The sequence below is a fragment of the Stegostoma tigrinum genome, unplaced genomic scaffold, assembly GCF_030684315.1.
Source record: "Stegostoma tigrinum isolate sSteTig4 unplaced genomic scaffold, sSteTig4.hap1 scaffold_192, whole genome shotgun sequence".
Taxonomy (NCBI): domain Eukaryota; kingdom Metazoa; phylum Chordata; class Chondrichthyes; order Orectolobiformes; family Stegostomatidae; genus Stegostoma; species Stegostoma tigrinum.
The window spans coordinates 481,521-498,165 of record NW_026728131.1 but is presented as its reverse complement, the minus strand read 5'-3'; the positions used below and the strand labels follow the sequence as shown (position 1 = coordinate 498,165).

Below are 16,645 nucleotides of genomic sequence, written 5' to 3'. Positions count from 1 at the left end.
CATCTTAACTGCACCATATCTAGTATTTAGGCATGGAAACTATTTCAATTTTTTTGATTTACTTGTTCAAAATCATTTATGATTGTTGTCATGATATCTACAATATGTTATTTTGATTGGACATAGAGGATTGGATCTGTCTTAATGGAAATAATGTATGCGCTTATAAAAGCCCTTCTGGGCAAGGTAGTTGCTCAGTGGTTAGAGCTGCTCATGCACTGGGGAGCCAATTGAGATTCCAGTCTTGGGTAAATATCTGTGTGGAATTGACACGTCCTCCCCGCGTCTGTGAGGGGTTTCTGCCAGGTGCTGCAGTTTCCTCCCATTGTTCAAAGATGTGCAGGTCCTTATATGTGATTTGTGAAGCATTTCTTAAATGTTTCAATCCTGCCAGCATCCAGTGCCTTGGACAAAATAACTGGAGATGAATAAAAGATACTGTGCCTTTTGACACCATTTCCTGCTGGATTTTCATCAATCCTGCTTTATATCGGTGACAACTTCCATGACCTTTTTTGATGCTATGTCTGAATTGACAGTCTAGTTCCAAATATTTGTTGTGCAGTATTTCAAGGTCTCTGTTACAGCATACCCATGAATGTCCACTTCAAAAGATACTTCCATATCATAGAATCCCTACGGTGTGGAAACAAGCCCCTTTTGACCCAAGAGGTCCACAGCCACCTTCCAAAGAGCATCTCACCCTGACTCATCCCCCAACCCTTTCCTCAGTAACCCTACATTTCCCATGACTAACACACCTAATCTACACATCCCTAAACACAATGGGCAAGTTTGGCATGGCCCATACACCTAGCCTGCACATCTTTGGACTGTGGGAGGAAACCAGAGCACCCAGCAGGAACCCATGCAGGCTTGGGCAGAATGTACAAACTCCGCATAGAAAATCGTCCAACGGTGGGATCGAACCTGGGTCCCTGGCGCTGTGAGTCAGCAGTGCTAACCACTGAGCCACCGTGCTGCCCTTGGAGTTAGACAGAGCTTGCTTGTTCCTGGGTGGCCTCAAACTGCCAACCTCCACTTAGTGGCAAAAGTGCTGACCAACTGCACTCATCTTCACTGGTTTTTGCTTTTTATCATTGAATTCAATCCTTCAAACTCTATGATAAATATTTAAATTTCCATTGATATGTGAGGGTTGTTTTTAGTACGCAGTATTGGTTTATTATGTTTCATTGGTACATAATGAATATTGTATGTATATGCAAATGGGCAAGTTGGTAACGATGCGGTCCGCAGACCTGGAGGATAATAACACTGTCCTTCAATCGCCCACGATGCCCTCTGCAAATTGGTAGAAAACAAAAATTTCTATAAAATTCATCTCTCCTCCCGTCAGTCAATCAAAATTAATTCAGGATTTTGTACAGGCCATTAAGCGTAAGATTACACGAGCCTAAACAAAACTACTGGCTCATATTAGTTCAGTAAAGTGAAAGGGCAACAATAGAGGTAGTAGGAACTGCAGATGCTGGAGAATCTGAGATAAGAAGGTGTAAAGCTGGATGAACACAGCAGGCCAAGCAGTATCATTCGGCTCTACACCTTGTTATCTCAGATTCTCCAGCGCCAATTTTCTGAAGCAGGGTCTCGTCCCGAAACATCAGCTTTCTTGCTTCTCTGATGCTGCTTGACCTGCTGTGTTCATCCAGCTCTCCACCTTGGGCAACAATAGAGTATGCTTTAAGTCACCAGGTATGTTACGTGGGTTTGTCTTCCTTAGGGTGGAGTTAGTGGAACCGAAAAAGATGTCTCCCTCACAGCGTTTGTGACAAAAGAATTGCATCGTTCCTTGGCGGCCTTTCAACAGAAGAATATTCAGAGATTTCACGAGTGGTAAAAATGTAACTTCTTTTACTTCTCTTTTTCTCACTTTTTCCAACAATTGGAAAATAGATTTTAGAAATAACATCGAGCTGATGAAGTGTGAAAAGAAGAATAATTCCAAGCAGTGGTGGGAGTTGGTCAGTGAGGTGGGAGGAGTGGATAGGTGGGAGAGAAGGCGGACAGGTCATGGAGGCGGGGATGAGGGGAGGAACTAGTCTTGGGATGAGGTTGGCGGGTGGGGAGATTTTGAGGGTGGCCAAGTCCACATTGAGGCTGTTGAGTTGGAAGCTCCCGAGGCGGAATATGAGGTGCTGCTCCTCCAGTTTCTGGGTGGTTTGGTTGTGACACTGGAAGAGGCCCAGGATGGACATGTCATTCAGGGAGTGGGAGGGGGAGTTGAAGTGATGCAATGATTTGGACATGAAAATAGAAGGTGTGGTTAGTTAGTTTCCCAATGATTGAAGGTGTAGTAGCCAGCCAAGAAGGTCACCTCAGAATACAATGGGACATTGACAAGGGCCAATAAACTGAGGAATGGCAGGTGGTGTTGAGGTTAGACAAATGTGAGGTGCTACATTTTGGAAAGGCAAATCAGGGCAGCATGCTGGAGTGCAGTTTCGTAGTTCCATCAAAGTACAGCCACCGGTAGAAAGGATATGAAGGAGACATTTGGTGTACTCGCCTTTATCGGTCAGTGCATTGAGTATAGGAGTTGGGAGATCACTTAGCAGCCATGTAGGACGTTGGTTCGGCTGCTTTTGGAATACTGCAATCGATTTTGGTCTCCTTGCGAGAGGAAGGATGTCGGCGCAACATTGAGGGCCGAAGGGCCTGTTCTGCGCTGTATTGTTGTATGTTGTAAACTTGAAAGGGTTCAGAGAAGCTCTAAAAGGATGTTACCAGCATCGGAGGTTGGAGGTATACCGTGGGATTGAACAGGCAGCTATTTCTTGGAACTTGGGAGTTCAGGGCTGACCATATAGAAGTTTATACAATTACGAGGGACGTGGATAGAGCGAACAGCCAAGATCTTTTCCCCGGATTGCTGGAAGCCAAAACTGGAGGGAATAGGTTAAAAATGAGAGAGGGAAGATTTAAAATGGACCGGATTTTTTTCATAGTGGTGCATGTATGGAGTGAGCTGCCAGAGGAAGTGATGGAGGCTTGTACATTTAAAAGGCATGTGGATGGGTATATGAATAGGCTGGGTTGAGAGGAATATGGGCCAAATGCTGGCAAATGGGACTAAATTAATTTAGGATATCTGGTCAACATAGACAAATTGGGCCAAAGGATCTGTTTCCCGACTGTACATCTCTGTGATTCTAAGTGTCTTTTTTCTTAACCACGTGGCCCATAATTAGAAAAACGTGAATCAGGATTTGGGAATGTGACAATTCTAATTGGATCTGTTTGATGAAATTAACTCTGTAGGTAATGGTGGTTGAATTATGATTTGTCAAATTTGAGTTTATTGCAGCATCCTATAGAATAGAGGAGACACATGTAATCAAAATTGAAAATCAAAACTTGGTAAAATTTTGCATTGGAAATACATGACCAACCATTGGAGGAGATTCATGACCATTGCATTCAAGTGAGAACAACAAATGTGATTCAGTGACTCAGTGAAACGGGATGCAGTGACTCAGTGAAATTGGATGCAGTGACTGAGTGAAATAGGATGCAGTGACTGAGTGAAGTGGGATGCAGTGACTGAGGGTAATGGGATGCAGTGACTGTGGGTAATGGGATGCAGTGACTGAGGACAATGGGATGCAGTGACTGAGGGTAATGTGATGCAGTGACTGAGTGAAATGGGATGCAGTGACTGAGGGAAATGGGATGCAGTGACTGGGAAATGGGATGCAGTGATTGATGGAAATGGGACGCAGTGACTGAGGGAAATGGGATGCAGTGACTGAGGGAAATGGGATGCAGTGACTGAGGGAAATGGGATGCAGTGACTGAGAGAAATGAGATGCCGAGACTGAGTGAACTGGGATGCAGTGACTGATGGAAATGGTATGCAGTGTCTGTTGGAAATGGGATCCTGCGACTGAAGGTAATGGGATGCAGTGACTGAGGGTAATGGGATGCAGTGACTGAGGGTAATGGGATGCAGTGACTGAGTGAAATGGGATGCAGTGACTGAGGGTAATGGGATGCAGTGACTGAGTGAAATGGGATGCAGTGACTGAGGGGAATCGGATGCAGTGAATGAGGACAATGGGATGCAGTGACTGAGGACAATGGGATGCAGTGACTGAGGGCAATGGGATGCAGTGACTGAGTGAAATGGGATTGCCGTGACTGTGGAAAGGAGATGCAGTGACTGAGGAAATGGGACGCAGTGACAGATGGAAATGGGATGCCCTGACTGAGTGTAAAGTGAAGCATTGAGTGAAACGGGATGCAGTGGCTGTGTGAAATGGGATGCACTGGCTGTGTGAACTGGGATGCAGTGGCTGTGTGAACTGGGATGCAGTGACTGTGTGAATAGGGATGCAGTGACTGAGGGAAAGGAGATGCAGTGTCTGTTTGAAATGGGATGCTGTGACTCAAGTGAATGGGATGCCGTGACTGTGGGGAATGGGATGCAGTGACTGAGATAAATGGGATGCAGTGACTGAGATAAATGGGATGCAGTGACTGATGGAAATGGGATGCAGTGAATGTGGGAAATGGGATTCAGTGACTGTGGGGAATGGGATGCAGTGTCTGAGGGAAATGGAATTCAGTGACTGAGATAAATGGGATGCAGTAATTGGTGGAAATGGGATGCAGTGACTGAGGGAAATGGGATGCAGTGACTGTGTCAAATGGATGCAGTGACTGAGTGTAATGGGATGCAGTGACTGATCAAAATGGGATGCAGTGACTGACAGTAATTGGATGGAGTGACGGACGGTAATGGGATGCAGTGACTGAGGGAAACGGGACGCAGTGTCAGAGTGAAATAGGATGCAGTCAATGAGTGAAATGGCCTGCAGTGATTGAGTGAAGTGGGATGCAGTGACTGAGTTAAATGTGATGCAGAGGCTGAATGAAATGGGATGCAGTGACTGCTTGAAATGGGATGCAGTGACTGCTTGAAATGGGATGCAGTGACTGAGTGAAATGGGCTGCTGTGACTGAGCGTAATGGGATCCAGTGACTGAGGGAAATGAGATGCAGTGTCTGTTTGAAATGGGATCCTGCGACTGAAGTTAATGGGATGCAGTGACTGAGTGAAATGGGATGCAGTGACTGAGTGAAATGGGATGCAGTGACTGAGTGAAGTGGGATGCAGTGACTGAGGGTAATGGGATGCAGTGACTGAGGACAATGGGATGCAGTGACTGAGGGTAATGTGATGCAGTGACTGAGTGAAATGGGATGCAGTGACTGAGTGAAGTGGGATGCAGTGACTGAGGGTAATGGGATGCAGTGACTGAGGGTAATGTGATGCAGTGACTGAGGGAAATGGGATGCAGTGACTGTGGGGAATGGGATGCAGTGATTGAGATAAATGGGATGCAGTGACTGATGGAAATGGGATGCAGTGAATGTGGGAAATGGGATTCAGTGACTGTGGGGAATGGGATGCTGTGTCTGAGGGAAATGGAATTCAGTGACTGAGATAAATGGGATGCAGTGAATGAGGGAACTGGGATTCAGTGACTGAGATGAATGGGACGCAGTGACTGATGGAAATGGGATGCAGTGACTGAGGGTAATGGGTTGCAGTCACTGAGTGAAATGGGATGCTGTGACACTGTGGAATGGGATGCAGTGACTCAGTGGAATGTGAAGCATTGACTGAGGGAAAGGAGATGCAGTGAATGTGGGAAATAGGATGCTCTGTCTGAGGGTAATGTGATGCAGTGACTGAGGGTAACGCGATGCAGTGACTGTGGTTAATGGGATGCAATGACTGAGGGAAATGGGATGCAGTGACTGATGGAAATCAGATGCACTGTCTGAGGGAAATGGGATGCAGTGTCTGAGGAAAATGGGATGCTGTGACTGAGCGTACTGGGATGCAGTGACTGAGGGTAATGGGATGTAGTGACTGATGGTAATGGGATGCAGTGACTGAGGTGAAATGGGCTGCAGACACTGAGTGAAATGACATGCAGTGATTGAGGAACGGAGATGCAGTGACTGTGGGAAATGGGATGCAGTGACTGATGGAAATGGGATGCAGTGACTGAGGGAAATGGGATGCAGTGACTGAGGGATGTGGGATGCAGTGAATGAGGGACGTGGGATGCAGTGACTGAGGGACATGGGATGCAGTGACTGAGGGAAATGGGATGCAGTGACTGAGGGAAATGAGATGCCGAGACTGAGTGAACTGGGATGCAGTGACTGAGGGAAATGTGATTCAGTGACTGCGTGAAATGGGATACAGTGAATGAGTGAAATGAGATGCAGTGACTGTTGGAAAGGTGATGCAGTAACTGAAGGAAATAGGATGCAGTGACTGAGGGAAATGAGATGCAGTATTTGTGGGAAGTAGGATGCAATCACTGAGTGAAATGCGATGCAGAGACTGAGGGAAAGGAGATGCTGTGACGATGGGAAATGGGATGCAGTGTGTGTTGGAAATTGAATGCATCGTCTGTGAGATACGGGAAACAGTGACTGTTGGAAATGGGATTCAGTGACTGTGGTGAAGGAGATGTAGTGAATGAGGGAAATGGGATGCAGTGACTGACGGAAATTGAATGCAGCATCAGTGAGAAACGGGATGCAGTGACTGAGAAAAATGGGATCCAGCGACTGAGGGAAATGGAATGCCGTGACTGAGGGAAATGGGATGCAGTGACTTATGGAAATGGGATGCAGTGACTGACAGAAATGGGATGAAGTGACTGATGGAAATGGGATGCAGTGACTGAGTGAGATGGGATGCAGTGTCTGAGTGAAATGGGATGCAGTTAATGAGTGAAATGAGATGCAGTGACTGATGGAAATTGAATGCAGTGACAGAGTGACATGAGCTGCAGTGCCTGATGGAAATGGGATGCAGTTACTGTGGGACATGGGATGCAGTGGCTGAGGTCCTGGGAAGGAGTGACTGAGTTAATAGGGATTCAGTGCCCGAGCGGGCTTGGGGTACAGTGACTGAGGGAAATGGGATTCAGTGGCTGAGAGAAATGGGACGCACTGTCTTAGTAAAATGGGATGCAGTGAGTGAGGGACATGGGATGCAGTGAGTGAGGGACATGGGATGCACTGACTGAGGGAGGTGGGATGCAGTGACTGAGGGAAATCGGATGCACTGACTGAGGGAAATGGGATGCAGTATTTGTGGGAAGTAGGATGCAATCACTGATTGAAATGAGATGCCGAGACTGAGGGAAAGGAGATGCTGTGTCTATGGGAAATGGGATGCAGTGAGTGTGGGAAATTGAATGCAGCGTCTGTGAGATACGGGCACCAGTGACTGATGGAAATGGGATGCAGTGACTGTGGTGAAGGAGATGCAGTGATTGAGTGAAATAGGATGCAGTGACAGAGTGAAATGTGATACAGTGACTGCGTGAAATGCGATGCAGTGACTGCGTGAAATGGGATGCAGTGACTGCGTGAAATGGGATGCAGTGACTGCGTGAAATCGGATGCAGTGACTGAGTGAAATGTGATTCAGTCACTGAGTGAAATGTGATTCCATCATTGAGTGAAATGTGATGCACTCACTGAGTGAACTGTGATTCAGACAGTGAGTGAACTGTGATGCAGTGACTGAGTGAACTGTGATGCAGTGCCTGAGTGAAATGGGATGCAGTGACTGAGTGAAATGGGATGCAGTGTCTGCGTGAAATGCGGTGCAGTGTCTGCGTGAAATGCGGTGCAGTGACTGCGTGAAATGCGGTGCAGTGACTGCGTGAAATGCGGTGCAGTGACTGCGTGAAATGCGGTGCAGTGACTGCGTGAAATGGGATGCAGTGACTGAGTGAAATGGGATGCAGTGACTGAGTGAAATGGGATGCAGTGTCTGCGGGAAATGGGATGCAGTGACTGAGTGAAATGGGATGCATCACTGAGTGAAATGGGATGCAGTGACTGAGTGAAATGCGATGCAGTGACTGAGTGAAATGCGATGCAGTGAATGAGTGAAATGAGATGCACTGACTGATGGAAATTGGATGCAGTGACAGAGTGACATGGGCTGCAGTGACTGAGTGAAATGAGATGCATTGTTTGATGGAAATATGATGCAGTAACTGACGGAAATGAGATGCAGTGCTGAGGGAAATGGGATGCAGTGACCAAGGGAAATGGGATGCAGTGACTGAGTGAAATGAGATGCAGTGACTGAGCGAAATGGGATTCAGTATTTTTGGGAAGTAGGATGCAATCACTGATTGAAATGAGATGCAGAGACTGTGGGAAAGGAGAAGCTGAGTCTATGGGAAATGGGATACAGTGAGTGTCGGAAATTGAATGCAGCGTCTGTGAGATACGGGAACCAGTGACTGATGGAAATGGGATACTGTGACTGTGGTGAAGGAGATGCAGTGATGGAGTTAATTGGGATGCAGTGACTGAGTGAAATGTGATGCAGTGACTGAGTGAAATGTGATGCAGTGACTGAGTGAAATGTGATGCAGTGACTGCGTGAAATGGGATGCAGTGACTGCGTGAAATGGGATGCAGTGACTGAGTGAAATGAGATGCATTGTTTGATGGAAGTATGATGCAGTAACTGACGGAAATGAGATGCAGTGACTGAGGGAAATGGGATGCAGTGACTGAGGGAAATGGGATGCAGTGACTGAGGGAAATGGGATGCAGTGACTGAGTGAAATGCGATGCAGTGGCTGAGTGAAATGCGATGCAGTGACTGCGTGAAATGCGATGCAGTGACTGCGTGAAATGGGACGCAGTGACTGACTGTAATGTGATTTAGTCACTGAGTGAAATGTGATTCCGTCACTGAGTGAAATATGATGCACTCACTGAGTGTACTGTGATTCAGTCACTGAGTGAACTGTGATACAGTTACTGAGTGAAACGGGCTGCAGTGACTGAGTGAAATAGGCTGCAGTGACTGAGAGAAATGGGCTGCAGTCACTGAGTGAAATCTGTTGCTGTCTCTGAGTGAAATGTGATGCATCACTGAGTTGAATGGGATGCAGGGACTGAGTGAAATGAGATGCAGTGACTGAGGGAAAAGGGATTCAGAATTTTTGGGAAGTAGGATACAATCACTGAGTGAAATGCGATGCAGAGACTGAGGGAAAGGAGATGCTGTGACTGTGGGAAATGGGATGCAGTGAGTGTGGGAAATTGAAAGCAGCGTCTGTGAGATACGGGGAACAGTGAGTGATGAAAATGGGATGCAGTGACTGTGGTGAAGGAGATGCAGTGATTGAGTGAAATGGGATGCAGTGACTGAGTGAAATGGGATGCAGTGTCTGCGTGAAATGCGGTGCAGTGACTGCGTGAAATGCGGTGCAGTGACTGCGCAAATGGGATGCAGTGACTGCTTCAAATGGGATGCAGTGACTGAGTGCAATGGGATGCAGTGACTGAGTGCAGTGGGATGCAGTGACTGAGTGAAATGGGATGCATCACTGAGTGAAATGGGATGCAGTGACTGACGGAAATGGGATGCAGTGACAGATGGAAATGGGATGCACTGACTGAGTGAAATGGGATGAAGTGACTGAGTGAAATGCGATGCAGTGACTGAGTGAAATGCGATGCAGTGAATGAGTGAAATGAGATGCACTGACTGATGGAAATTGGATGCAGTGACAGAGTGACATGAGCTGCAGTGACTGAGTGAAATGAGATGCATTGTTTGATGGAAGTATGATGCAGTAACTGACGGAATTGAGATGCAGTGACTGAGGGAATGGGATGCAGTGACCGAGTGAAATGAGATGCAGTGACTGAGCGAAATGGGATGCACTATTTTTGGGAAGTCGGATGCAATCACTGATTATAATGAGATGCAGTGACTGTGGGAAAGGAGATGCTGTGTCTTTGGGAAATGGGATTACAGTGAGTGTCGGAAATTGAATGCAGTGTCTGTGAGATACGGGAACCAGTGACTGATGGAAATGGGATGCTGTGACTGTGGAGAAGGAGATGCAGTGATGGAGTGAATTGGGATGCAGTGACTGAGTGAAATGTGATGCAGTGACTGAGTGAAATGTGATGCAGTGACTGAGTGAAATGGGATGCAATGACTGCGTGAAATGGGATGCAGTGACTGCGTGAAATGGGACGCAGTGACTCAGTGAAGTGTGATTCCGTCACTGAGTGAAGTGTGATTCCGTCACTGAGTGAAATATGATGCACTCACTGAGTGTACTGTGATTCAGTCACTGAGTGAACTGTGATGCAGTCACTGAGTGAAATGGGATGCAATGGCTGAGTGAAATGAGATGCAGTGACTGAGTGAAATACGATGCAGTGACTGAGTGAAATGGGATGCAGTGACTGAGTGAAATGGGATGCAGTGACTGAGGGACATGGGATGCAGTGACTGAGGGACATGGGATGCAGTGACTGAGGGACATGGGATGCCGTGACTGATGGACATGGGATGCCGTGACTGAGGGAAATGGGATGCAGTGAATGAGGGACATGGGATGCAGTGACACACGGACATGGGATGCAGTGACCTGACGGAATTGGGATGCAGTGACTAAGGGAAATGGGATGCAGTGCCCGAGTGAAATGAGATGCAGTGACTGAGCGAAATGGGATGCACTATTTTTGGGAAGTAGGATGCAATCACTGATTGAAATGAGATGCAGAGACTGTGGGAAAGGAGATGTTGTGACAATGGGAAATGGGATGCAGTGACTGAGTGAAATGGGATGCAGTGACTGAGTGAAATGTGATACAGTGACTGAGAGAAATGGGCTGCAGTCACTGAGTGAAATCTGTTGCTGTCTCTGAGTGAAATGTGATGCATCACTGAGTTGAATGGGATGCAGGGACTGAGTGAAATGAGATGCTGTGACTGAGGGAAAAGGGATTCAGTATTTTTGGGAAGTAGGATGCAATCACTGAGTGAAATGCGATGCAGAGACTGAGGGAAAGGAGATGCTGTGACTGTGGGAAATGGGATGCAGTGAGTGTGGGAAATTGAAAGCAGCGTCTGTGAGATACGGAGAACAGTGAGTGATGAAAATGGGATGCAGTGACTGTGGTGAAGGAGATGCAGTGACTGAGTGAAATGGGATGCAGTGACTGACTGAAATGGGATGCAGTGACTACGTGAAATGGGATGCAGTGACTGATGGAAATTGGATGCAGTGACAGAGTGACATGAGCTGCAGTGTCTAAAGGAAATGTGATGCAGTGACTGAGGGAAATGGGATGCAGTGACTGAGGGAAATGGGATGCAGTGAGTGTGGGAAATTGAATTCATCGTCTGTTGGATACGGGAAACAGTGACTGATGGAAATGTGATGCAGTGACAGCTTGAAATGGGATGCATCAGTGAGTGCAATGGGATGCAGTGACTGGGTGAAATGGGATGCAGTGACTGATGGAAATTGGATGCAGTGACAGAGTGACATGAGCTGCAGTGTCTGAAGGAAATGTGATGCAGTGACTGAGGGAAATGGGATGCAGTGACTGACGGAAATGGGATGCAGTGACTGAGAGACATGGGATGCAGTGACACACGGACATGGGATGCAGTGACGCACGGACATGGGATTCAGTGACTGAGGGAATTGGGATGCAGTGACTGAGGGAAATGGGATGCACTGACTGAGTGAAATGTGATTCAGTCACTGAGTGAAATGGGATGCAGTGACTGAGGGCCATGGGAAGCAGTGACTGAGGGAAATGGGATGCAATCACTGAGTGAAATGCGATGCAGAGACTGAGGGAAAGGAGATGCTGCCACGATGGGAAATGGGATGCAGTGAGTGTGGGAAATTGAATGCAGCGTCTGTGAGATACGGGGAACAGTGAGAGATGAAAATGGGATGCAGTGACTATGGTGAAGGAGATGCAGTGACTGAGTGAAATGTGATGCAGTGACTGAGTGAAATGGGATGCAGTGACTGAGTGAAATGGGATGCAGTGACTGAGGGAAATGGGTTGCAGTGACTGTGTGAAATGACATGCAGTGACTAAGTGAAATGGTAAGCACTGACTGAGTGAAATGCGATGCAGTGACTGAGTGAAATGAGATGCCTTGTTTGATGGAAATATGATGCAGTAACTGACGGAAATGAGATGCATTGACTGAGTGAAATGCGATGCACTGACTGATGGAAATTGGATGCAGTGACAGAGCGACATGAGCTGCAGTGACGAAGTGAAATGAGAAGCATAGAATGCACTGTCTGTGAGATACGAAATCAGTGACTGATGGAAATGGGATGCACTGACTGTGGTGAAGGGGATGCAGCGACTGAGTGAAATGGGATGCACTGGCTGACTGAAATGTGATGCAGTGACTGTGTGAAATGGGATGCAGTGACTGTGTGAAATGGGATGCAGTGACTGTGTGAAATGGGATGCAGTGACTGCGTGAAATGGGATGCAGTGACAGAGTGAACTCTGATGCAGTGACAGAGTGAAAGTGGATGCAGTGACAGAGTGAAATGGGATGCAGTGACTGAGTGAAAAGGGATGCAGTGACAGAGTGAAATGGGATGCAGTGACAGAGTGAAATGGGATGCAGTGACTGAGGGAAAAGGGATGCAGTGACTGCGTGAAATGCGACGCAGTGACTCAGTGAAACGTGATTCCGTCACTGAGTGAAATGTGATTCCGTCACTGAGTGAAATATGATGCACTCACTGAGTGTACTGTGATTCAGTCACTGAGTGAACTGTGATGCAGTCACTGAGTGAAATAGGATGAAGTGGCTGAGTGAAATGGGATGCAGTGACTGAGTGAAATGAGATGCAGTGACTGAGTGAAATGAGATGCAGTGACTGAGTGAAATGGGAAGCAGTGACTGAGGGACATGGGATGCAGTGACTGAGGGACATGGGATGCAGTGACACACGGACATGGGATGCAGTGACACACGGACATGGGATGCAGTGACTGAGGGAAATGGGATGCAGTGACTGAGGGAAATGGGATGCAATCACTGAGTGAATTGCGATGCAGAGACTGAGGGAAAGGAGATGCTGTGACGATGGGAAATGGGATGCAGTGAGTGTGGGAAATTGAATGCAGCGTCTGTGAGATAAGGGAAACAGTGACTGATGGAAACGGGATGCAGTGACTATGGTGAAGGAGATGCAGTGATTGAGTGAAATGGGATGCAGTGACTGAGTAAAATACGATTCAGTGACTGCGTGAAATGGGATGCAGTGACTGTGGTGAAGGAGATGACTGAAGGAAATGGGATACAGTGACTGAGTGAAATGGGATGCAGTGATTGAGTGAAATGGGATACAGTGACTGAGTGAAATGGGATGCAGTGATTGAGTGAAATGGGATGCAATGACTGACGGAAATGGGATGCAGTGACAGATGGAAATGGGATGCAGTGACTGAGTGAAATGGGATGAAGTGACTGAGTGAAATGCGATGCAGTGACAGAGTGACATGAGCTGCAGTGACAGAGGTACTGGGAAGGAGTTTCTGAGTTAATAGGGAATCAGTGCCCGAGCGGGCATGGGGTGCAGTGACTGAGGGAAATGGGATACAGTGCCTGACCGAAAAGGGACGCAGTGACTGAGTGACATGGGATGCAGTGACTGAGGGACATGGGATGCAGTGACGCACGGACATGGGATGCAGTGACGCACGGACATGGGATGCAGTGACACACGGACATGGGATGCAGTGACTGAGGGAATTGGGATGCAGTGACTGCGTGAAATGCGATGCAGTCACTGAGTGCAATGTGATGCAGTGACTGAGTGAAATGTGATGCAGTGACTGCTTGAAATGGGATGCATCAGTGAGTGCAATGGGATGCAGTGACTGGGTGAAATGGGATGCAGTGACTGATGGAAATTGGATGCAGTGACTGAGGGAAATGGGATGCAGTGACTGAGGGAAATGGGATGCAGTCAGTGTGGGAAATTGAATTCATCGTCTGTGAGATACGGGAAACACTGACTGATGGAAATGTGATGCAGTGACTGCTTGAAATGGGATGCATCAGTGAGTGCAATGGGATGCAGTGACTGATGGAAATGTGATGCAGTGACTGCTTGAAATGGGATGCATCAGTGAGTGCAATGGGATGCAGTGACTGAGGGAAATGGCAGGCAGTGACTGACGGAAATGGGATGCAGTGACTGAGGGAAATGGGATGCAGTGACTGAGGGAAATGGGATGCAATCACTGAGTGAATTGCGATGCAGAGACTGAGGGAAAGGAGATGCTGTGACGATGGGAAATGGGATGCAGTGAGTGTGGGAAATTGAATGCAGCGTCTGTGAGATCAGGGAAACAGTGACTGATGGAAACGGGATGCAGTGACTTTGGTGAAGGAGATGCAGTGATTGAGTGAAATGGGATGCAGTGACTGAGTAAAATACGATTCAGTGACTGCGTGAAATGGGATGCAGTGACTGTGGTGAAGGAGAGGCAGTGACTGAAGGAAATGGGATACAGTGACTGAGTGAAATGGGATGCAGTGATTGAGTGAAATGGGATGCAGTGACTGAGTGAAATGGGAAGCAGTGACTGAGGGACATGGGAAGCAGTGACTGAGGGACATGGGATGCAGTGACTGAGGGAAATGGGATGCCGTGACTGAGGGAAATGGGATGCAGTGACTGAGTGAAATGAGATGCACTGTCTGATGGAAATGCGATGCAGTGACAGAGTGACATGAGCTGCAGTGACAGAGGTACTGGGAAGGAGTGACTGAGTTAATAGGGAATCAGTGCCCGAGCGGGCTTTGGGTGCAGTGACTGAGGGAAATGGGATACAGTGCCTGACCGAAAAGGGCCGCACTGACTGAGTGAAATGGGATGCAGTGACTGAGGGACATGGGATGCAGTGACTGAGGGACATGAGATGCCGTGACTGAAGGACATGAGATGCAGTGACTGAGAGACATGGGATGCATTGACACACGGACATGGGATGCAGTGACGCACGGACATGGGATTCAGTGACTGAGGGAATTGGGATGCAGTGACTGTGGGAAATGGGATGCACTGACTGAGTGAAATGTGATTCAGTCACTGAGTGAAATGGGATGCAGTGACTGAGGGACATGGGAAGCAGTGACTGAGGGAAATGGGATGCAATCACTGAGTGAAATGCGATGCAGAGACTGAGGGAAAGGAGATGCTGCCACGATGGGAAATGGGATGCAGTGAGTGTGGGAAATTGAATGCAGCGTCTGTGAGATACTGGGAACAGTGAGAGATGAAAATGGGATGCAGTGACTATGGTGAAGGAGATGCAGTGACTGAGTGAAATGGGATGCAGTGATTGAGTGAAATGGGATGCGGTGACTGAGGGACACGGGAAGCAGTGACTGAGGGACATGGGAAGCAGTGACTGAGGGACATGGGATGCCGTGACTGAGGGAAATGGGATGCACTCTCTGATGGAAATGCGATGCATAGACAGAGTGACATGAGCTGCAGTGACAGAGGCACTGGGAAGGAGTGACTGAGTTAATAGGGAATCAGTGCCCGTGCGGGCTTTGGGTGCAGTGACTGAGGGAAATGGGATACAGTGCCTGACCGAAAAGGGACGCACTGACTGAGTGAAATGGGATGCAGTGACTGAGGGACATGGGATGCAGTGACTGAGTGAAATGGGATGCAGTGACTGAGGGAAATGGGATGCAGTGACTGAGGGGAATGGGATGCAGTGAGTGTGGGAAATTTAATGCAGGGTCTGAGAAATACGGGAAACAGTGACTGATGAAAATTGGATGCAGTGACTGTGGGACATGGGATGCAGTGATTGTGTGAAATGTGATGCAGTGACTGAGTGAAATGTGACGCAGTGACTGAGTGAAATGTGATGCAGTGACTGAGTGAAATGGGCTGCAGTGACTGTTGGAAATGGGATGCAGTGACTGTGGTGAAGGAGATGCAGTGACTGAGTGAAATGTGATTCAGTCACTGAGTGAAATGTGATTCAGTCACTGAGTGAAATGGGATGCAGTCAGTGAGTGAAATGTGTTGCAGTGACTGAGTGAAATGGGATGCAGTGACTGAGTGAAATGGGATGCAGTGACTGAGGGAAATGGGATGCAGTGACTGAGGGGAATGGGATGCAGTGAGTGTGGGAAATTTAATGCAGGGTCTGAGAAATACGGGAAACAGTGACTGATGAAAATGGGATGCAGTGACTGTGGGACATGGGATGCAGTGATTGTGTGAAATGTGATGCAGTGACTGAGTGAAATGTGACGCAGTGACTGAGTGAAATGTGATGCAGTGACTGATGGAATTGGGATGCAGTGACTGAGTGAAATGGGATGCAGTGACTGTGGTGAAGGAGATGCAGTGACTGAGTGAAATGTGATTCAGTCACTGAGTGAAATGTGATTCAGTCACTGAGTGAAATGGGATGCAGTCAGTGAGTGAAATGGGCTGCAGTCAGTGAGTGAAATGGGATGCAGTGACTGAGTGAAATGGGATGCAGTGACTGAGGGAAATGAGATGCAGTGTCTGTTGGAAATGGGATCCTGCGACTGAAGTTAATGGGATGCAGTGACTGAGTGAAATGCGATGCAGTGACTGAGTGTAATGGGATGCAGTGACTGAGTGTAATGGGATGCAGTGACTGAGGGTAATGGGATGCAGTGACTGAGGACAATGGGATGCAGTGACTGAGGGAAATGGGATGCAGTGACTGGGAAATGGGATGCAGTGATTGATGGAAA

General features: G+C 47.6%; 1 protein-coding gene across 1 annotated transcript in view; it reads left to right on the top strand.

The window, feature by feature from the left end:
- The first annotated feature begins 1,750 nt into the window (after positions 1-1,750).
- LOC132207874 (uncharacterized) overlaps positions 1,751-16,645 on the top strand; it is a 148,200-nt gene continuing 133,305 nt past the window's right edge. The window contains exon 1 of the mRNA XM_059643717.1: positions 1,751-1,857. The gene's annotated coding sequence lies outside the window, so the exon portion shown is untranslated. The remainder of the gene's footprint in view (positions 1,858-16,645) is intronic.